This window comes from Anser brachyrhynchus (genome assembly GCF_964034855.1).
Source record: "Anser brachyrhynchus genome assembly, chromosome: 1".
Lineage (NCBI taxonomy): Eukaryota > Metazoa > Chordata > Aves > Anseriformes > Anatidae > Anser > Anser brachyrhynchus.
Window position 1 is genome coordinate 21,461,368 of NC_137694.1, and position 24,646 is coordinate 21,486,013.

General features: G+C 37.4%; 1 protein-coding gene across 1 annotated transcript in view; it reads right to left on the bottom strand.

Moving 5' to 3' along the window:
• The window catches only part of LOC308186560 (uncharacterized protein), a 34,278-nt gene extending 17,236 nt beyond the window's left edge, over positions 1–17,042 (bottom strand). The window contains exon 1 of the mRNA XM_080575295.1: positions 16,844–17,042. The gene's annotated coding sequence lies outside the window, so the exon portion shown is untranslated. The remainder of the gene's footprint in view (positions 1–16,843) is intronic.
• Between the last annotated feature and the right edge of the window lie 7,604 nt (positions 17,043–24,646).

A 24,646-nucleotide genomic window follows, 5' to 3' on the forward strand; every position in this document is an offset into this window, starting at 1 on the left:
AATATTCTCTGTCCTTCAATTCTCTGTACGAAAGGTACGTTTGGAGAGTATCTTCTTTGCAAATACCTTCTGCACTATCCAGTTTCTCTCAGCTCTTTCTGTACTGTGTCATCTACTCCAAGCAGATAAAATTAATGGTTTTTGGTGGACCCCAGTTTTTTGTTTTACTGCTGTTGCATAGCTCAGCACATCGGAGTGATACAGCTCAGCTGTGTGACCAGTGGCCAATCTCACATATCTTGAGAACACTGAAAGGAACAACTCTACCACAAGCAAGAGAATAACACAAATATTTTTAAACTATAGTTCCTAAAATTTTCTTTAAAATTCTGTCAGCTATCTTTTAATTTTTAGATCTCTCCTTAAAGAGCGTTTGTCAAAGTCTGGAATGCGTGTGTGATGCTCTTCTCTGGGAGGCAACCACCCATGCATTATGTCAAGCACTCTGGTTTGGCTTTGACAAGGTTAAAGAAGGGCAGGAATCTAACTGGAATGAAAGCTGAAATCAAACTTGGTTTAAGTTGCCTGCTGTGAAAAATTCTGTGGGTGAAGAAAGACTGCCCTCACAAGATGGTAATCAAAACACAACATTTGCTAAACACAATAGTTATGTAGGGTGATAGTGCTGCTGCCATCTTAACAATGGCAAATCCAATTACCTCTATGGAGTGCTCATTAGGACTTAGGATAATGGAAGCAAATGTATGCTTTCACTACATTTTCAAAGAGGACTGGCTGTAGTTTAAGCCAATTTATCAGCCTGAATAATTTGAATCCTCACGGTAGTCGGAAATATGCTACATGATCTTTTTCACACTGTCAGCTGTAAAGGCACCCTTTTTTCTTTTCTCCTTCTTTTCCAGTAAAGCACTTTCTCTCCTTGTTGCTAGACCAATCATTCCATTTCTAAATAAACAAATAACCAGAAATGACCTTCTCCTCCCACCTCAGTGAAAGTTGAGGACATCCACTTAATTAACAATGCTGATCTAAACTGTGCCAAGAGCAGCAGTAGTACCCAAAATAGCAGATAAGAATCAAACTGAAAACAGAAGGAGGTCCCTCACAGCACTATTACTGCCTTGAACTCAGTCTTTTCTCAGCACTGCTGTGATTCATAGAACCCATCGCCTTCAGTCATGTGGAGTTTCCAGCCCTTACCTGTTAGTGAAAGGGGTGTATTTCACAGCTCTGCTGTCTGGTCTGTTGCTTTTGTTTTTAAATGTAAGCTCATACATCACAGAATTGACAGATAATAAAAAGTATATTAGCGTAGCTTTCAGGATATCTTCCTAAGTGATCCTAAGTCAGGAAATGATAATACAAGGCATTGTAAGGATAGTCAGAGGCAAGCAGAGTCATAAAGGAAATGGCGAAGAGTTGGACTTTTGCATCATTAGAATTCCCTATCACCTCAGTAAAATGACAAATGCTGTCTCAACAGAGATCCAGCATGCTCAGAATAATGAAAACAACACAAAGGAAAACACAGATTTATCAGCAGGTCAGTTCAATCAGCAGTGAGAATGCAGGATAAAGACTTTCCTGCCTTTCACCACCCATGAGGGGAGAGCTGTTATGCTGGAGTGTTACAGTCTTCTCCCCACTCCATGAGTAGTTGTATGTCTCTTCAGCTTTCTGTGCTTCACTGCAAAGATGTGGAGGCCTGACTACAGGTCACTTTTGTCTCTAAAGATAAGGGACAATAAGGAGTTGCTAAATCATAAATGATAACCTCCATCCAAGGTGCATATAGAAAACTCCTGCTCTCATGAGAAAGCAGAACTAAAGCAGCAAGGAAGAGACAGTCCTACCTGTGAAACCTGTTTATTACATACCAGGGGATTTTTTCACTGGACAGACCAGTACTAAGGGAAAGTGATTTTACCAGTGGGGCACAAGGAGAAGGCAGAACAATGGGGTAACTGAACAAGAGGCTTCAAAATAAATGAATGTGCTGTCACTGAGGGAAAAAGAAATCATAAAGTCATTGAGCTAATTATATAATGTAAGAAATTCTGGAAAGGGGTCTATATTAAGAGGGATTTTTTTGTTGTTTTTCAAGTTTTCCAATTTAAGGTTGCTAGGGTTTTCAATTAGTCAGCAGGGTTGAAGCTGAAAAAATGAGCTACATAAGAATGATATAAGAATTATAACAATGTTTCCACCCTTACTTCCTCCTTTGTCTTGCACAGCTATGAGGAAATAAAGTACATTGACATAAATAGTTGTACCTGCAAGTTGTTACATTTCCTTTGTGCTGCCTCTGTTCACTGGGTCCTTGCTTACAACATAGAATTGGACAGATTTATTCTGTTAGGATTTTATAGGCAATATAAATTTAAAGTCTTGCCTGTACTGCAAGCCCTGTCTTGAAAATGCAATCTGCATTAAGAAGATTTTGTAGGAAGGAACATCTAAATCAATAAGGTGAACCCAAAACACTCCAGGTTTTGCACATTCTTTTTTGGATAAGTAACTGGGGAGTGTGGCAAAGCTTTTTTGCATGCCAGACTCTTTTATCTTCAAACAGATCCACAAATGGATTATTTATATGTGAAAGCAGCCCTCTGAGTAAAGCATAAAGGGCAGAGATTACAAAAGATTGATTTCCACAGCTCGTTACTGCCATAAACCTATAACCCAAGCAGATGCACAGGGGAGAATTCTCTTCTTTAGGTCAGCTGTTTGTTTCCGGCACATGCTTACAAACCTCTCGGGAGCACTAAAAGGACATCCTTGCACTGCAGTTTGAAATGGCCAGTGAAAAAAATCTTGCAGTCTCCACCACTGTTTGCCTTCATGTCATAAATTATTGTGATTAACCCAGAGGTGAGATCCATTTCTATCTGTAGCATAGGCTATATGCATACTTACATATGAAAACAATGTTATTCTCTATATAATTCACAAACTTTATTGAAAACAGCAGAATGAATTTACAGATTTCAGGTTATTACCCAATCCAATCTGGTGAGCAAAACGTAGAAAGCTTTTCCCATCTCACATCCACAAACAGGGGAAAAAGGTAACCTAACACACCCATAAATGTAAAATAAGGTGGGCTTGGACATCATTGCTATTGCTTACATCATATAAATATTTTTATGAACTGAAGATAGTGGGGTATAGAGGCTAGGATCAACTGGATGACAGTCAACTGTGCTGGGTTCTGCTCTATGTGTGTAGTGGAACACCTTCATGATTATGCTAGTTCAAGTCTTTATTTTCATTTTTTAAAGAATTTCTCATCTTTCCCATTTGAAGAAGAGCTATAAATACACTTTTGATGAGTCCATTTCCATTCTACTAATTTTAATTGATTTAGCTTTTTTAACAGGATCAGTTCTTCCCTTTTCTTATTTGTTTTTCAGAAGTCAAGAAAGTAATCAAGAGCAAACCATGCTCCTGGTTGTTCATAAGATTGCTCTTCTACAAAATCAAAGCTAATATCAGTAAGAGTTCTGGCACTTGTATCAGGTGACAAAAAGATATTTCAATTCTCTTTTTAAACTGAAGCCTGAACAGGCTGTTCTGTTGTTGCATTTGTTACAGTTTCCTCCAGTCTGCTCAGTTCAGTCATGGCTCCCAGATGCATAAGGCATGGTTTTCGTTTGTTATATTCATTGGGAGAAATCAATACATTCATCTTTCCTCTTCTGAGCTAAAGAAGCAGTGCCTAATTGGTACGAGCAGTCTTCTCTCAGTCTGCTACAGAACCATCACTGTGCAGTGCTGCAAACACCTCAGACACAACCTACTCAGCAACACAGGCAGTTGTATTGAAAGTTAGTAGATATAATTCTGTCTCAACTCTGAATACAAATCACAACTTCTAACTTCTAACTTAGCAAACAGGCTCTTGAGAAAAAAAAAAAAAAGGAAAAAAAAAAAGAAAAAAAAAAGCCATGATGACAGCTGCTTTTGTGGCCAAAACTCTGCAGCTCACATTCCTATGGAGAGCATCAATCTGGTATCAGCGGGGCTCTAATTCAGAGGCCAATTCTTAGTTATAAGTGTTTTCAGAACAAAAACAGTCAGAGTGCTTTACTAAAAATAATGATCTAGGCCCTGCTGCATTTTAGACCATATTTCTTGTGCTGAGAGCTCCTCGTTATTACTTCTTTTTTTACTAAACAAAAAGCTTGTAGACTAGGAAGGAGGTGGAGAGATGGAGAGGGAAAAGAGGAAGGGACTGTTACATCACTCCAATGTGCTTGTACGTCACAGATGTGAATTTAGCTCTCCTCTTAATCCAGAAAGTAAGCATTTGGGAGTTGTGGCCATTAAGCCCTCCACAGTCAGTTTCTTGGCCTAAAAAGTTATGACAGGTGCTACTGTTAAGTAAGGTACCTTTGGTAGGCATACTTAATATAGTGCTTATGTGGCTTTGATCACAGATATTTGTATTTCATGTAAATACATTTACTCAGTGTGAAGAAAAGCATCACCATCTTGATTTCCATGGCCATTTGCCATCGAATATGTATTAACTGAAAAAAATTAACTACTGTCCCTTCCTAAAGTTTATCAACCTGTTAGTATATATTAATGTATGGACTGCTTCTTATGGCCTAGATATTTACAGGCTGGCTAATATACTTCTCCTCTCCCTGCTTCCCTCCCCTCCTGCCTCATCTGCATCTAGAAACACAGCTGATAAAGTTACCTTGAAAGGACAAAAGGAAGAAGTGCACCCTTCATTCAGTGTGATGGGCTGCTGGTTATTTCTTAAAATAATAACTAAGTCTGGAAATCCAAGATATGTAATAACAGGAAAGAGCCATTCGTTTATAAGAAAACTGGAAACGTCTCACATCAAACAATCAGCGAGGCACCGCTCTCAAGTTTTATATCAATACTTCCTTTCCTGACAGTTTTTATAAAGGTAATATTTAAAGGTAATATTTAAAAAAAATAACTTTCATATTTTAAGAATTCATTGAGCTGGATTGAATTGAATTGATAAGAAATGCTTAGACTTGTCTTTAAAAATACATTAGATTGTATTATTGCTGCTACATTTGGAAATTAAAGGTAAAACTATTGTTAATTCTGAACACTCAATCTAATGGAAACCTCTCTAAGATTAGTATATGCATAAAAATACAGTAAGTCAAATCTCTCAAGTAATTTCTCTATGTCAGACTTCCTAAATAAGCTCTTGTACAAAGATACAATGAATTTTAATTGCATAGAGATAGTGCCTGAATTCTAACCACAGGTATAACATGCTGTGCCAGCTATTTCAGACCTGCTTTTTTTTCCCTTGCATTTCATTTTGATCACCCTGTTAAGAATAAGCTCATATGCACAAAGAGAATCATTTTTCTTTTAAATTATTAATTAAAAGATTAATGCACACCTTCAGATCTCCCATAAGAGCAATGTTCCAATATCTGTACAGCTTTTAATGAGGTGAGCAAGAGAGATCCAAAAACTATTATTTTCTGAGGTCATTTTTGATGTTAATAAGAAAATTTAACATTCAGTGAAGCACAAGCCTCAATATCTGCTCCAAAGTATTGCAGACACTAGGTTGAGACATGGAAATAGCCAGTAACAGGAATGCAGAGAAATGGCTAGAAATGAGAACTGCTTTGCTGGACATCCCAGCTCTCCCAGAACAGGTCCTTTAGGAATTTCTTCCTCAAATCAGGAAGAGATTTCTATACTGCTGTCACTCCACATCATTCTGCTATTATACCATGGACTCATTGTTTCGTACAGTGAAAATTAAACAAAACTGCATTCTTTTAATTGATCGAATATGCAAAATACCTCATTTGTTTCAACAGTCATATGTTCCAGACCAAGAATCCCAGTTCATGGTATGTGTAACTTCATATGTCCACCTTCAAAATGCCTAAGCAGTACAGTTCTCCCAGTCCTGCCATACCAACTCAAAGGCCAGTGCTAAACACACATTTTTTTTCTATTGTTTTATTTGTGGCTTCTCTTTTGAAACACACTCGTTGCACAACATCCCCAGAGCCATCTGGTATCTGGTTGCCTTTATAGACATGTTTGTCCATCCCCATAGTATTACCTAGCTTGAGCACAGACGTTAGGAAAGCTGACAGACAGGAAAAGGCAAACCAGATGTTAGTCAGTAGAGAAAGACATAAATAAGTTTGTAGATATATTTATTGTTACAGTTCTAAGAGTGTGGTCATGTCTAATTCCTTTTTCCTTCATTTCTCTAGCTCAAATTGTTTTTGAGTTTTAAGGGATAAGTTTTAAACTGCCCCAAAACAATGAAGTCATCAAACACTCATTTTTTCTTTATTACAATTACATGAAAAATATAATAGAGTTTTGGGTCAATCTTCTGTGAAAATCCACAGAGCATTAAATAGCCTTACTTTCAACATACATCCTCTTAAACTGTATAAGCAACAGACATCAACAAATGGTCATTTTATCCATTCTGGTTGTGTGTGTGCTTTTAAGTGTTTTACTTTTAGTTGCAGAACCACTAAAACAGAGGCTTTATGTAAGAAATTGCATAAACAGCAGATAGTCAAATTCACCACAGGAAAGAAAGACAAGAAGAAATAAATATGATAATAGGATGATTTAAAACAGCATGATCTCTTGATTGCAGTCTAAATATTAATATCTCTGTGTTTACTGTCCCAGCGCACAGAGAGAAGAAGAAGATTCAAGATGACAGACTGCAGCAAGCCCTCCTGGTGCTCAGCACCCAGGGAGAAGGATCACTATTAATGAGCTGTGGGCAGAATATGGTTTGCCCATTCCTGCCTTACAGAAAGTAAGAGGACCTAATTAATGAGAAATTATCAGTTATCTGATAACATGTATGGCTCCTTGCCATCATATTAAAAATACTTTGCTACTGTCAGGTTGCTCATATTGTTTTGAAAGGTGAGAGGTATTATATATTGACAAAAAAAAATTCTTGTTATTAAGTTTATTCCATAGTAGAAATATTAAAAAAAAAAAAAAAAAAAAAAAACCTTTATCAAGGTAGGGTTTTGGCTGAATTCAGATCTTCATTTACTTTAAGATATAGAGGCTCCCTTCGTTATGTTATGCTACATGAAATTCCTATTCTGCCATTAAAGCAGTCTTTTAAACCACTAATTAGAGCTATTAGCCTTAAATGTCCCTTGAATTTTGTACATTCAGTCAGCACCCATACCAAACTGCGCTTTGATCTTTGATGCAAATACAAGAAGCATCCTAACTTCCTCCCTTGAGGAACATAGTCCTGTCACTTTGACTTTATGGTTGATGCTGCCTGGGGTTAATATGGTATCACTCCCAGAAGAAATAAAGGAATAAACCATGTTTTGCTGAAAAAGAGAATTAGAATCAGAGTCCCTACAAATTCTTAAATTCTAAATGTTTTATTTGGCATTTCAAATATTTTATTTTGCACTGTATTAGAAAAGGCAATTATTTGAATATTTTTATTGTCCACAGGTAAAATGCAATGCTTCATTCCTTTTCCATTAAGAACAGCTGCATGGATGATTTATTTTGAAAAGATTCCTTAGAGAACATTTTGTAAGACAACAATTATAAATTAAAGCACAATTATAATTTATATTGAGTTCTTCTGGTCTTTTATGGCCTGACGCTTTATTAGAGCTACTATTAGCAACTCCCTGCAGAGCCTCTTTTTGTAATCAAAATGACAACTCATATCATCACTGGTAAACACTGTTTGAAATGTAATACAATACTTCTTTGACAGAGGCATTGTCAGTTTTAAATTTACAGCTTGAACCAACACTATAAAAATCAATGGAAAAGCTCAGCAAATTCAGAGTGCTTCTGATCAGGACAAGAGTGATGTAAATGAGTAAGTAAATGCTTCAAATGACATTTCTATACTGATATGCAAATCAAACCAATCCTTTGTAGATGTGCTGTTCTGGGGTGTGATCCTGCTTTCCAGTGCTTTTTTGGGCTGATGCATTCCTTCCAGTTAGTCCTTACCACAAAACCCATAGGCAGCCTCAGGAGCATTCCTTCTCCTGCAGTAACATCCACATGAGTGTCCATACCCAGTTTTTTCTTGCTCTTTGGTGATGTCTCCAGCCCATGATTCCAGCGTTCCTTTCTGCACAGAGAAGCTAATACTGTCACTGATGAAATTATCCACCCTAGCAGCTTAGACGTGCTTGTACCCAATGGTCATGGCATACTTTTGTGAGTAGAAGTTCGGGATTCAAGTCCCTTCAGTAAAAACTATTAATTCAATCCTAGGTTTTCCACTTCCTAAGTGCTCTGATCACTATGTCACTTATAAGAGATGGTCAGCATTTCTTTACTTTGAACTGAACTCAGCATTCTTGGCATGTAATTCAGATGCTTAATAAATCAAACCCTTCCAAGGATCTATGCATAGTTTACACACTTCTGTTCCTGCCTCTGAGATCCAACAAAGCTCAGATGGAGACTTCGTATTTCTGAATAGTCACATGGGAGCAAGTGAACAGTCCACATGCAACTTTAACCTTTAGTCACTTGTGGGTTCAGGTACTCCCCGTGTGCCTGTTCTCATCTCAGTCCCTAACACATTTCAGTGCTGTCTGTCTGCACAAGTGCATCTACTTAGTGCTGTCAGTCCTTCAGCACAAGTGCTTCTGTATATCTAACAAGTGCAAAAGTGATTAGTTGAAAGATATTGTATGTGATTTCTAATGCAAATGTATACGACTAGGAATGTATTTTCAATCCCTTCTTGAACTATACAGCTAGATCACATGCATCTGCAAGAATGTGAGTTCCTCCCCATTGAACTGAAAAAAGTAGTTTCATAGCTCAGTAAAACACATTAAAGTGTGTATTCAAAGTGAAAGCGAAAGTCAAAAACAAAAAAGCAGAAAGGACCATGGTTAACAGAAAATTTTCTATTATCTATTTTCTCCTTTAGGAAGTCAGTGCTAAACCCTTGTTCACAATTATCTTGTTCTTTACAAGTAGGGAGTTGCAATAAATGGAATTATATTTTCCCTGAAGCTAGTGACTTAGTTCTAAGGGTGATGATTCCATGTATTTATATTTGGAGAATAATTGAATTATGGGGACTGTTTTCAAAAATTAAAAATTAAAAAAAAATACAAATGATGAAATGACAGTGTTCTTATATATGGTGTCAAAAAAGAATTTACTGAAGAGCTTTTATACATTTTCTCTCACAATTACATAATTCTTATACTAACCCTGTTGCCTACATCTTCACATTTTCAAGAGGTGTGAATTTGACAGATCAGATGTCAGTTCAGAAAAAGTGCACAAAAACTTGCAAAAGGTTGGATGCCATTCTGGCTACACCGATTAAAAACTGACACATATTTGGAACATGCCAGTTCAAGACTGAAGATGACAACAAAGGAAAGTACAGAGACAGGGAAGTTTTGATTGATGGGTGGTACATTATTCTAAACTAATACTTAAACTAGGAGCTGACATAGTGGAGAAAAACAAAAAATGTTGTATTTTATCCAATATGCTACCCCTCAAAATGGCCTATACTAAAAGTCCAGAGAAAAATACTACGCCCTGTTATTTATAGCAAACACATAAAATGCATTCTAAACTCATTATAAATGCCTTCCTTATAACGTAAATCACACAAATACCATCTCATTTTTATAGTTAATTATGTATTCCTATTTACCTTGTCAGACCCAACTTTCTGAATCCGTATTCACAACACAGTTATCTGCAATTTAGTTGTCTGCAACTCAGAGACTGCTGTTTTCCAAGGTCAAGGGTGACAAAACCTAAATACCTTCTTCTGCACTCATCCCCTTTCACTTCACCCCACTGTCTTTAATTTCCCTTCTAGCACTATTTGCTCGCCTTTAATTCCAAACATCCATCCCCTTGCCCACATCCCCTATACTCCTACATAACCTATTTCTCTTTTCCTTCTCCAGTTTTCAGACATCAGCACCAGTCTGCCTAACCCATACTTATTAAGCAGTTTCTGATGTGGGATTGAGGCAACCTGGGAGGACAAATACATCGGCAAGGTGACTTCACATGCCAGTGACTGGCTGGGCAATCTGACCACCCATTTCTCATAGCCAAGACAATTGCTCAGCAGGCTACAAATTGTGTAACCCCTCTCTCGGATTTACGGCTGCTATGTAGAACTATCTCATGGGACAAATCCACACTGCACATCAGCGTTTAGCCATGTCAGATGTGCAAAAAAGCTGTATGAATATCGTTATAAGCATCATTATAAGCCTGTAATTTCTTTCCTTGACATCCTGTCCTGCTCACGGAAATTATACATGCTTTCCAACCCCTTAGGACACTTCTATCTCATATCTCCCATGACATTTTTAGTTACTGTCTGTCTCCAGAGCCAGTGTTGATCTTGCTAAAACAGAATAGGTCTTAAAGTCTCTAAGTCAAGTCTAAGATAGAAGAGTGTAAGGCTTAACTTTGAGAACTCAGTATGGATCATAATCACTACTTTCTTCTACTTATCTGAGAAGTAGTTTCCTTATTTCATATTCTGTAACACAAAAGTATTAAAAGTCAGAATTAGTTTCGAATACTAGAAAGCAAAGCTATAGACTCCAAACTCAGTAGTCTTGATATGTAAAAATTTTTATATTCCTTTCTCTTGTTAAAAAATCTTTATTTCATCTTTTTCATTCTTTATCTTTCTGCTCCCCAGTTTATTGTTCCTAAAAAATATAAAGAAAGGAATAGACAAGAAAAATACATCTGCTTTGCCTTGCCTGTGCAAATGTTAATCAATAAGTAATGTGTAATGATATGTATATGTTTCTATATTAGTACATTACAACATGATCAGTGCTAAGGTTACATGTTTTCCAGGGGATTACTGAATATTGAATATTAATTACTGAATATTAAAAAACTCAGAAAAGCATGTTCTTTTTGCAATGAAAAATTTCAAAACATGCAAGTAGTACAACCAATTCCCCTGAAAAAAAGGAAATGAGCATGAATGTGTGCTGAAGCATACTTCCACAAAAGACAGAAAATCTGATAGCCAATTTATCTATTTTGGTAAGACCTGTTTTAATATTGCACAACTGTTACTTAATGTAGGAATTTTATGAAGGGGTTAAAAAAGTGGCTGTTAAGATCCACTTGCACAGCAATGAGCTGCAATGTAGATGCCTCCAATTTTTACCTGTGACACTTTGAATAGCATACTAAGTTTAACCACAGTTGGAGAGAATTGGATAAGTCATTCATTTCTCTATAGGGTTACATTAGACTTCACTGAATTAAAATATTACAAGGTGAAGTTGCTACCAGAAATGTAGTTCTGTCCTTTTTACCTGCTATAGAAGTGTGTTTCCTCACCTCTTTGCATTAATACTAGTACCCATATGTCCATCAAGCCTCCTGATCCAACTTTGTTTGTTTTTTTGTGCTATGAATAGTTTTCAGTTAGCTCAACTAACCATAGGGTTCCAAAAGTCAGTGCCAGTAAAGCAAAGGTGAAAATATGTAGTCAGGGATGAAGAAGGTCCTGCAACCCCTTTGGGCAGCATCATGACCTGAGGATTCAAACTCATGACACTACAGGTTAGGCACAGGCGTGCACAGGGTGCTTCTTGTATCCAAACTCACTGAATATTAGCTTCAATATCCTCTCACACAAGAAAATGTGTAACAGAAACACCTTTTAAGAGACCACCAAGCAAGTTAAGAGATTTTGAAGCCAGAAGGGAAATTCATCAGAGCACATTTTCAGTCTGTGAATAAATTGTTTTGAAACACCTTTATTTTGGGAAGCTGAGCTCTTTGCTGCAGAAAACTCATGAGATGCTGAGTGTCCCAGACCTAGCATCAAAAACTGAGAGTCAAGGTCACAACTGTAAGCCTGTATTTTGAACACCAGAAAATTAAAGGGTTTCCTCTACTTTCAAATTCTTTCTCCAACAAGAGAAGAGAAATGAATAAGCTCTTTAGCAGTATGACTACTACTATCACAGTTCCTATCTATTCTCTACCAATCGTATTTTCAGTAAAACCCCTATATGTAAGACAAGGGCTTTTACAACTCTTTTTTCAGTCATCTCCTACAACCTACCTCTTCCAAGACTGTCTTTTTTTTCATTCTGTAAGTGACATTTACAGCAATTCTTCATAAACCCTGGAGAATTGGACTCCTTGCTCCTGGAATCAAATAAAATATGTGCACAGCCTGTCAGCAGGTCACATGTATCCTGCCAACCTACATCTAATAGATTTTTCACTTTTCATCAGTGGATTTCAAGACAGTATGTAGTCTGCCAAATTTACTAAAAAGCTTGCTACAGTATCGCACTTTCAAAATGTGCAATCTGTCAAAGCCATAGCTCAAAATGTCTGCTATGATGAGAGTCTTTGAAAAATCTGCTAGAGTGTTGGCATTCATTCAGAAAATAATGAGTATATCAACAGAGAAGGAGGGGAAAGGGAAAAAGTTGTTGGGGGAAGGGTGGGAGGAGCGAAGAGAAAAAAAGAATCCTAAATGTAATTTTTTAGAATCTGAGGAAACTACAGGAATTCTTTATGCAAGTATAATCTACTTTCATATAAAATCCTCCAGGATGGCAGCATGTTAATAGATAAATACTATATAAGCACTGTTTTTAATAACACTGATGAAAAGTTCATTTATCACGGATTTGACCACAACTGTACATTGCAAACCTCAATATTGATTCAAACACAGAATACATTTAGCAAACATTGTAAGACTGCAAACTTCTTGCACTGCTACTGAATATTATGAGATGCTATATATGTCACGTATCATAACAGATAGGTGGGAGAATAGGATTGTTTAATTTATTAACTTAAATAAGAAGGAAACTGAAGCAATTTCAGGAGATACATTAACAAAGACAAATTTAAATGTCAAAATTGACAACTACACTAACAACAAAATATCCAAGGACTGCGAAGTGCAACTCTGAGAACTTTCCTAGTCCGTTTTTCTACATCTTGTATTTTACAAAATACACATTTATATTCTAAGAATGTAAAAAGAGGCAAAAAAGAGAAGGAAACATCATTCCAAAACCAAGAAAATATTTGCATATCAGAAACAAGTTTTTATGTGGCTTGAATGGCTGACAACACAGGCAAATTTTCCTGAACATGATGCTAAGCTAATGAAAGGACTGCAGTAGAATTTTGAGTTCAGAGCACTACAGAAGAGCTGCTTTATGCCATGCCATGCATCTCTGAAAACAGGAGTTTACAGAAACTCCCCTGAATGTAGCAAACAAATGGTTTAACATGGCTGAATCCAATCACCTCTAGAAGCAAGCAAAGATATTCATAATAAGAATACTGAACAAAAAAATAAACAAAAAATGGAGGAAGCATCGTGTGCAAAGTTAGTTAGCTGCAATTCAGAAGGCTACAGAAGGCTCAAGCACGGATACAATGAGCAGAGAACAATTAGAATAGAAATAAACAGAGTTTGTAAACTATCTTGTGCTGTCAATTTGATTTTTTTTTATTAAAAGGTTAAATATTCATTTTATATTCTAATAAAATCTGGATTTATTTATTGTAAGAGACTTAGCTCTTCTTTTTTGAGCCTCACTGAAAATCTCAACTGGGATATACCAAACCAGCTCTTGAAAGTGATCTTGTCTGAATTTCATGAATATATTGGAATTGCTCACAGTTTAGAGAATAAAAGTACTTCAGTCCTTTTTTCACACAAAAGGAAAAAATTGCTTGAGTCATCAAGATTATGTTTTTATGTTTAATTTTCATGTCCCTAAAAGCACTACAAAGAGCCCCAGGTGACTTTGGCAATGTAACTCACTTTCTTCCGTTGTTTTAAGAGAGAAAGTTCAGCAGCAGATTACTATTTTATAAAAAATACTGTCATCTTTTTATGAACATTTTTTAACATCTTTATTTCCTCTTTTTCCTTTTTGTTTCCATTCAGATATCTTGAATGGAGGTGGGTAGGTGTCACACCATAGCGTTTGTTTGCATAAGCAAAACATGTTGGGGACAGTCCAGCAGAGATAATGATGTTGCATGCATACTTCAGAATTTAGCTGATTTATGCAGATTTGCAAATTCTTCCCAAATATAAGTATGGCAACTTAAAGCAGATAAATTGGAGAATTTGTCTGGTAGTGAGTCAAACACATACAGATAGTATACATTAAAATGCATATAAGTTTAGTGTAGTTAGAGTGATGGAGTGATATCATAGCCAGGTCTCTTGCAGCTTCTGTAATTACTCTTATTTTCATATAGAAATGGTCAATAAGGTCTATTTTCCCCACCTTTCTCCCTGCAATGGAATTTAGGAAGTGTGTGGGCTTCAGCTCATCTTTCATATATATTGCAATTTTGTCTTGGCAAACTTGGAAATCACATATAAACGTTTACAGGTTCTGTCCTGTAAACAGCAGCCTCCTTCCAGCTTTATACAATGTTTTACATTGCAGTTTTCTGATTGCTTCCTGCAGCAGAATGTAGTGACTTTGGCTTGCAATTAAGATGCCATGGTCTCCAATGTCCTTTTTGCAGGTATCAAAAGGGTACAACAGTTCACTAATGAGTCAAAGCTGCAAAGACTCAATCACCTTTTGTGTGTGAAAAATGTCAGCAGTTTTTGTTGGGTTCATTAAAAGTCATGAGTGTTCAAAAGGTTGCAGACTTAGACAGCAGATGGAACTTTAAAGCATATGTCTACAGAAGTGCTTTAGGTTTGACCAGGATGGAGCTTTCAAAGGGAATTTCCTAATCATCCCCATTTATCAGTGTTTGATTCACGGCACAGAGCAGACTGAGTGAACACAGCTTCCACATAAAATGTGTTTTCCTTCAAATGTTTTTTAAGATCTCATAAGCTTCCACACTGATGTGAGCAGCTGTGATCTGTCACAGCCATTCCCACTCTTAAATGGTTTGTTCTCACTTAAACGGTTTATACTCACAAGTAGAGTTTCTGTACTTATCTAAAGAGAGACTTGGCAATATACTATAAGATGGCCAAAATGTCTGTAGATGTTCTTTGCAAGACAACCCCTCTGTGTTTTGTCTTTAAAACTCTGGAAAAGGCGTAATTTGAGAATCAGCCCTTATCTGGGAGTGTGGATGATCAAAAACCATCAAACCATATGATGAGAACAATTTAAAAAAAAAAAAAAAAAAAAGAGAAGAAAAACAAGACATAGGATGTATTCTTTGGGAGACAAAGTCCACACCAAGCCTCAAGGAATGCCAGAGGACTGCCGGCTGGGTCTGTTCCTTTCCTTTATCTCAGAAGGGGAAACCCATCCAAATTAGCTTTTGATAATATATAAGATCAAGAGACAAAATTATAGGACACTTAAGGTTATAACATCACCTCTCTAAACAGATCTTTTGTTCCACTGGTAAACTAACCTTCTATTTTCAGTAAAACTAAATGGCTTCATAATCTTGAAGGAGAGAAATGTAGCTGAGTTGGCCCAGTTCCATAATAAATTAACAGAAGTGAGATAGTACCTGGGTCCCAGTCTGGGAGGGACAGAAGTGTTTTTGTTTTGCTGCAGTGGAATTCTGCAGGAAGGTTAAATAGCAGACAGAACCAAAAAACAGAGAAGTGATAATATGACATAGGCTACAAGCTGTGCAATACAGAGAGGGATGCATACAAACCATGGAGATCATTAATACTCTGCAATTTTAGACACCTAATTTAACCACCTTGTCTCACTTATAGCCAATAGGAAAAGACACCTTTTTGTAAAGGGAAATCCAGAGCACAAAGCAGAGATTCCATCTCTAAACTGCCCCTGGAGCCCTCTTGCCCACATCCTGCACTGACTATACAAGGAGAATGCAGAGAACAGCCAGCTACATTAGATAAAAAGAAATTTGCTTACATAAATATCCACCAGTGTGCCTTTCCTAGCTTTATAGATACTGAAAATTTCCAAAACAGGGGGTCTAGAAGTTTTATAGAACTGCCTGTTGCTTTGAAAGTTAGGAGCATCCCAAAAAATGAGGAAACTAAAAGCTTTTTGAAATGCTATTTTATTGTGCTGTGCACAGCTTCTTGCAGAAAAACTCTTTTAAGTAAGAAAAAGTTTTGAACTCTTTGGTTGCAGCTGAATTCAATCACAGACTTTTAAGGGAATGGTAATTAGAGTAGAATGATTAATTCATACTTAGATTGAGATAAATTGACTGTTTTGTAAGTGTCTGTGAACAAATGGACATTCCTCACGTTTTCTGAGGATTCAAAGAGAAAATTTACAGTAAGTGTTTACAAAAAGTGATATGATAAGTATAAAATTGAAATTACTGAAAGATTCAAATATTTGTGGAACTTCTTTTGCAGTATTTGTTCAGGTCTAATGAAAAATTCACTTCCAAACTTTTCTAAAGTTGCATTTTACTGCACAGTCTTAAATTATGTAATTGTATATAATACTAATGCACACTAGTACATATTAATACCTTGGGCATACTAGGACTTCCCAGTAACCTGAAGTTAACTCCACAGAAAAAGCTTTCAAGAACTTAAGTAATCATTTAATAATGAGGAGCCTAAATATATATTTATGCTAACAACCACACTATTCTTTATGAATGTCTTCAAAAAGACATTATATTTTAGAGACAATTAAATATCTAATTGTGGTCTATATAACCAATTAAGACGTCTGTTTTAAATAAGAGCTCTTTAGACTAATTATGCAATGCATATATTAAGAAATGACCTCACGGTACATGTAGGAAAGATTTTAAGTTTCTACTATGGCCTATCAGATACATTCACAATTGTCTTCTGAATTTGTTAAACATATATTTATTCATTAGATAAATATGTTAGATCTGTTAAATATATATTTACCTGTAAAAACAGAAGAAATTCTTCATAGCTGAATCAGCTTCATACATTACGAAATGTAGAACATGCTTCACATCATAAGACCACCAGTGCACTCTATCAAGTCATCTATATCAGATAAGTGATCATCCTGTTGCTTCAGGCCAAACTGTGCAGTAGGCAGTGATAGAAAAAGTACAGATATGAAGAAAGCCCACTACTAATTAACAGCACCTCATTCTCTGGAAAAGAGAGCAAGAAAGAGAGAAGAGAAAAGAAAAAGAAAAAAGAAAAAAGGATTTTAACTAAACAACTAAATATTTTATTTCTTCAAAGCAGTAGAATTTCACAGAAGTATATCAGAAATGAAGATAGGGAGATACAACAAAGCAGACTATGACAGATCCCTAACTGCTCAAGCTGCAGTCCAGTGTCAGTCTCTCTCTCTCTCTCCCATACTTAATGTTACAGTATACATCAGTCTCAAGTGATAACCTCATTATTATTAGATATGCAACAGATATTTCACTAGTGTATTTGCCTACATTTCTCAAGCTTAAGTGCATGGAAATCATCTTTGAAACTTATTTCTGAAATTCGTAAGGAAAGTTAAAGAGGTGTTTTACCTAACTGACTGATATCCACAAGCAGTCTTTGAAGTAAAATGTTATTTTTCAGTATAAATACTTTTAAAATGCTTCCTTTCACACTTACGCATACAGTCATGAAGTTTTTCAAGTATTGCCTATTTTGAAACACACAAGACTCACAAGCCTCCTGGTGTGTGTATATTCCCCTCATCTACTTATAGTTAATTTCATATATTATACTATTTGGTGGCATGAGTTTCTCTGCAGGGGTTCTGTTGGACATCCTCGGCTCCCTGCTCACATCCACGGCTCTGTGCCACCTCCCGCAGTCACAGCAAACATTCCCTTGGCAGAAAGTGACTGGGTGGTTGTTCCTGGCTGCACTTCCCCCAGGCTAGCCCTGTGGGATGGGAAGCAGCACCTCTCCCCAGCTCCCAACAAACTCTAGAAGAAACAATCTCCTTCCCAGCCTATGAGCTTTGTTTCTAGCACTACCAGCCGGATTTACAATATTTTCCCTTGAGGGGACTTTTAGCATCAGATGTGCCAGGAACTTCATTAAAAGGCAACATTGACTTAACAGCTCAAGTCCCTGGCAGTTTTCCCCAGGAAAAGCTGGCAGAATTGATTCCAGGCTGCTCTTCCCATTGCACAACACCCCTATGTTTCCTACGTACACCACTGTCTTACAAGGATGCTTTAAACCTGAATTTCTCTTCCCATTTGAACAAGATGACAGTTTTAATGTCTGCTAATAAAGAAGCATTTTGATGATTCAGTGTGGCAGCTGATTCACAGTTCAGTTTGCAGTATTGAATTCAATGCAAATTGTGAGAGAGGACAAAAGTCCTGTGAACATGAGCTTTGAATTGGAAGAAAAGGTTTCCTTCTGGGAAGTGTTAAAGTTAGAAAAAAAGCCTACTTTAACTTTTTTGACGGAATGAATGAATGAATTAATGATGTTGTTAATAAACATTTCCATGGTCGAGGCGACGCAAAGGCTGTCTGGTCCCTGTGGGGTTGGGGGTGGCAGGGGCTGCCCACGGGGTCTGGCAGGGTCTGGCAGCCAGGGCCCATCCTAGGCCTCAGCCAGGAGTGGGGCAGCCCCAGGCACCAGTCACCTCCCTGGGGAGGAGGACAGGCCAAGGCCGGGCTGGGACACGGGCCCATATGTTGGCCCAGCTGGCCGGGGCCCATGACCAGACAGGGCAGGGCTGCGGGGAGCTGGAGTCTGGCTCTGCTGTGGCCTCACTGGGGCTGAAAAGAAAGCTAACCCAACAATTGCTCTCAGTCCCATGCATCTGACTGCCCAGAGTCTCCGTTGCGTAAATGTCAGATAACAGCAACTATGGACTCGCAGAATAAAGAACTGCAACTTTGAAATTGGAAGCACTGTGTAAGAACCTGAATGTTGCATGGAAAAACAACACACCCAGATTTGGAGTGATATAAATAATATGTGCACTCATAATTGATTCAACGGACCTTGTTTTTAAATGGACATAAATATTCCACACAGTGATGACATTTGCTCTCCCAGAGTGCCTCAGAAACCATGCAGCCTCCCTGAAAGAAAAAAAGTGACACACTGATGGAGAGTTGGAGTAGAGCTTTTTTTTTTTTCCTTTCTTTTTTTATGCTTTTAAACTAGGTAGTAAGCAGTTCATAGCAGGGATCTTTAGACTGGAATAAATAGTATTTCATAATCACCTACTCAAAAAGGTATTAATCAGAAACCTCCCAACTTACAGATTAAACCTGTGAGAGAATACAAGCTTTACTTGTTTCATCATTCTCTCTACAGCTACCTGAAAGGAAGTTGTGGTGAGCTGGGGGTCATCCTCTTCTCGCAGATAACTAGTGATAAGACAAGAGGGAATGGCCTCAAGTTGCACCAGGGAAGCTTCATCTTGGAAATTAGGAGACATTTCTTCTCAGAAAGAGCGGTTTGGAATGGGACCATCGGAATGGATTGCCCAGGGAGGTGGTGGAGTCACCGTCCCTGGGGGTGTTTAGGGAAAGATTGGACGTGGTGCTTAGGGACATGGTTTAGTGGGTGACATTGGTGGTAGAGGGATGGTTGGACCAGATGTTCTTTGAGGTCTTTTCCAACCTTAATGATTCTATGATTCTGTGATCACAATTTTGGCTTCTCCCTTCCTATCTCCTAGGCAGTTACTATCTCACACAGCTTAAAATGGGAAACAAGAGGTTGTCTTCTGCTCCCAAGCACTATTTCCTTCCCAAGCCCCACACCTGCCTTCAGGTCCACGTGCATGCTCCAGTGGCTGTGCAGGTCGAGGATGGGGCTACCCCATGCATCTTCACTAGCCCTAGGGCAGGTGTGCCTGACACTGCTGCTCCTCAGCCCCTCCTGCTGCCTCTGCTTGGCAAGACCTGTAGGTCTAAGAGCTTTGTCCCTTCTCACTTTCAGATCACTGTAACTGTGAGAGAGGGGAGGCAGGAAAATAAAGAACAGCAGCTTAATGCAATATATTTTTCATGAGAATATGGGAGTAGATTTTTCCCAAATTCTGGACTCTTTCTACTTCCTTCACTATTCCCCTCAGAAAAATCAATAGATAGATATATAGATGGATGGATGGATGGATGGATAGATAGATAGATAGATAGATAGATAGATAGATAGATAGATAATCCTGTATTTCCATGTTGTTCTAAACATTCCTGTAAAAAAAAAAAAAAAAAGGTTGGGAGAAGTTGAGAGAGTTGGGGTTGTTCAGCCCAGAGAGACTATCCTGTATGTTTCCAACATATAAAGGTGTCTTATAAGAAAGATGGAGAGACTTTTTAGCAGGGCCTGCAGGAACAGGACAAGCAACAATGATTTTAAACTAAAAGAGGGTAGATTTAGATTGGTTATAAGCAAGAAAATTTTCATGATGATGGTAGTGAGACACTGGAATAGTTGTCCAGAGAAGTTATAAATGCTCCATCACTGGAAGTGTTCAAAGTCAGGTTGGATGGAACTTTGAGCAAGAAGTGAAAGATGTCCCTGCCTATTGCAGGCGAGTTGGACTAGATGATATTTGAACATGCCTTGCAACCCAAACCATTCTATGATTCTATGGTTCTGATTCAGTCATTTTACCCCTGGAGGCGAGGAAATGCAGAAAGCAGACAGTTCTCTTGAGTTTTCTCTCCAAAATGACATGTAGGCTTTCAGCATCCTTGCAAGCTTGAATAGAGCAGGAGTCAAAAGCTCATTGCAAAAAAAATGTGGAAGATAGGAGCAAAGTTAATCCTCTGTAGACTGTGCAGCAGAGGGAGAACTCAGAACCGCTGGTCACACAGAAATAAAATGAATAAAGTGTGATAATTGCACAAGTAAAAGGTTGAAGTGAATATACTTTCAGTCTAATTATTGTCTTTGGCATTTTATAGTTAGTCCTTATACTGTTGAATAACAGCAGCACCCAGTTCATCAAAGCTTCATTTGTAAGGTCATTACCAATATCAATATGGGGTACATGAAATGTTCCATAAAGTTTCAGAAACACTTCCCAAGTCTTGTAGGAGTACAGACTTGAATCCTCAGAATAAAAAATAAAAATTAAAAGGAGGGTAGGAGGTGTGGGGAGGGGTTGGAAGGGACCTTAAAGATCATCTAGTTCCAAACCCCCTGCCATGGGCAGGGATGCTACCCACCAGATCAGGTTGCCCAGGGCCTCGTCCAACCTGGCCTTGAACACCTCTAGGGATAGGGCATCCATGGCTTCTCTGGTCAAGAAGAATCAACACTAACTTTGTACCATACATATTTGTAGCAAGAGTGTTACTATTTCACTTTACTAACAATTTTGAAGGGAGTTGCCTGGTATTAACTTTTTTCGAATAGAGCAGTAATCCTGCTGTGATGGAAGACAATGTTTCTTCAGCTAAGACACATGTTTTGCAGTTTCTGAGATGTGAGTCCTCATTGTCTGTCCTTGACAAACCCCATGCAAAGACAGGAAAACTGAGCTCTGCCATCAATTTACATTCAGAACAGACAAGCAAGTGCCCTGTTAAATATTCCTAAGATGAATAAAATCTTAAAAATAACTATGGGCACTCAAAGAGAAAACATAATTATCAGTCCAGATACTTAGAGCTTGGAACCTTGTCTAGATAAAAGTCCTAACGCTCTTTCTGAGAAAAATTGAGTGTATTTTTTCAGGAAGGGTCAATTTAAAATTAAAATATATTTTCTTATTTTAAAATTAATGAAGATGATATAAAATATAAGATCCTTCATTTTCTTTCCTAAAAATAGAACTGTAGGAGAGCGGAAGTCATTAACGTCTATACAAAATATAAAGCATTACCTGTAAACTAAGAAACAGATAAAAAGAATGCAAACAATAGCAAGCAGAGACTACTCACTGTTAGGTTGGATACAATATTTGTTTAACGGACATGGATGCAGAGTTAGGAGGAAAAAAAAAAAGCTCTGCTTTCAGTATACGCAGATGGAAAGGTAGTCATAATACTTACATTTAGGATCCACGTTTCTCTCTCCTCTAGAAAAACCTGAATCTGAAAACTTGCTTCTATTTTATCATAGATCACAAATATACCAAAACAATATATGTGAAGAGGAAGAAAGAGAGGAAGAAAGAGATTCTGAAATTCCTTCTCCAGCAATGTCATTGAAACCAATAGTAGGTTTGATCACATCATTTTTTACTGCCAAGTTTCTTAGCCAGGAATAGTCTCTACATCAATTATGCAGACCTTTCATGAGCTTAATCACGCATTTTAAGAATTCCTAGCTAGCGAGGGTTTCCCCCACTTATTTATTCTCCAAATTTCTGCCATGTCTATAGAAATAAATGTTTCAAAATGGTGACAATGTCACAGTGTTTTCCACAAATCCTATCATTCATACGAGTAGCAAATCTTTAGCCAAATGCATCTTTAGGTGTTTTCAGATCAGCAAGTCCATACATCCCAACAACATGCGTATTTATAACAAGAATATGAACAAAATGCTGATAGTTTTGATTTAGAAGTATGTATTTCTATTGTTGAAATGCAAAAAGAAAAACACCCATTATAAATATAGGCAGTTATACGTACAAAGACTGTGTGATTTCATTAAATAATTTTCTCTTTGCTCAACAACATAAAATAGTCACCATTTTCACAGAATCACAGAATCACAGAATCGTCTAGGTTGGACGAGACCTCCAAGATCACCTAGTCCAACCTCTGTCCTAACACTAACAAGACCTCCACTAAACCATATCACTAAGGGCTACATCTAAACGTCTTTTAAAGTCTTTTTAGTCAATATATCATCTCTTGTCTAAAAAGTTCAAACATATACAAATGTTTCTGGTAGAAACATGCACATATTTTCTCTGTTAGCAAAATCCAAAACTAGATTTGTGCAGAAAATTAAAACCTGCAGTACATCTCAGTATTTGGACAAACAATTGCCAAAATATTCCACATAATTGTCTCATTTGTATTTATTCATACTTCTAAGTCCAATACAAGTGAAATAAGTCATAATCTTACATTCCTAGTGAGCACTGGAATGATTGCATAAAATGTCATCAATGGAATAATGCATATGGAATAAGCATATACTAATCCCACATTAAAGGAGAAGGGAAAAGTGTACTTTCAAACGTTTTTCTTTGACATTCTCGCCTACCAGACACTTAGCCTATAAATAAGTGGACTTACTTTTTTACAGATTCTATTTTCTCTTTCTAAAATGCACTGATTCATCATAGGAGCAGCTGAGGTAACTTGGCCTGTTCAGCCTGGAGAAGAGGAGGCTGAGGGGGGACCTCATCGCGGTCTACAACTTCCTTGCAAGGGGGAGTGGAGAGGCAGGTGACCTATTCTCCGTTATCACCAGTGACAGGACCTGTGGGAACGGTGTCAAGCTGAGGCAGGGGAAGTTTAGGCTAGACATCAGGAAGAGGTTCTTCACCGAGAGGGTGGTTGCACACTGGAACAGGCTCCCCAGTGAAGCAGTCACTGCACCAAGCCTGTCTGAATTTAAGAAGCGTTTGGACTGTGCCCTCAGTCACATGGCCTAAACTTTTGGGCAGACCTGTGTGGTGCCAGGAGTTGGGCTTGATGATCCTTATGGGTCCCTTCCAACTCGGGATATTCTATGATTTTATGATCATTATTATTGTCAAAAATATGTGTGTCTTTCCACAGGGACATATCAACTTGGAAAAAAAAAAAAAAAAAAAAGCCAGGCAAGAACACCATTAACATGCCAAAATCAGATGTAAAAGTTTTAATTGAATCCATGCTGCTTTTGCTTTTTGACCATTACTTAATTCATTATAGGATCACAGATTCTCAGATCACAGATACTCTTATTCTGAAAATATTTTACACACTCGTGAAAACCAACAGATCTTGGAAACCTGGAAATGGTGTACCTTTATGTTCATGCTTTAAATTTTCCTAGAAGATAATTTACAAAGCCCATATCTGAGACAAACTATAAACTAAAGGAATTTTAAACATCACATCAGGAGGATTCCATTAATCAATATCATATCTTCCAGTTATGCAAATAGTGTATGCTCAAAACTGTCCTGCTGTTGTATAATGCATTCAGCTACTGCACCTGGGAAGTTAAACATTTGTAAAGGATACCAATTTTGTTACCTACTACTTCTTGCAGAGTTTTTATTTTTCTTTTTATTTTTACAGATCAGCTCTGGTTTTGACTACATAGAGGCACAGCAGCTGGAGCAGAATGAGATCCAGGCACTTTAAATTACTTACACACACAGGTGATTTATACAGGTGTCCACATATATGTTTTCAGTTCTCAAATTCAGGAATGGAGATTTTTACTGAGATCTAAGGTTTGGATTAATTTTAATGATTTCTTCCTCATTAAATATGAGGTAGACACTATGCTAGCAATAATCCCTTCTTTTTACTAAAAAATGAAATATAGGCAAAGGCCCTAGTTTGAAATAGGCACTGCACTTATAATTGAGAAGATATACAGGCAAAGGGTAATACAGAAGAGCTGAAAATTAGCCCTTTGCAGGAAAATAAGAGAAGGTTTGTGGCACTAAAAAGAAATGTATGCAGCACCCATACATTTTAGCAGATGGCAGCTATTTATTAGTGATCCACAGAACTGTGATTTCAGCATTGAACTTGCATCTGATTTATCCTAGTAAGCATCTGCATGTGACGCTAATTCCTCTGTGTAAAGAAGACTTCTTTGCTGTGATAAGAA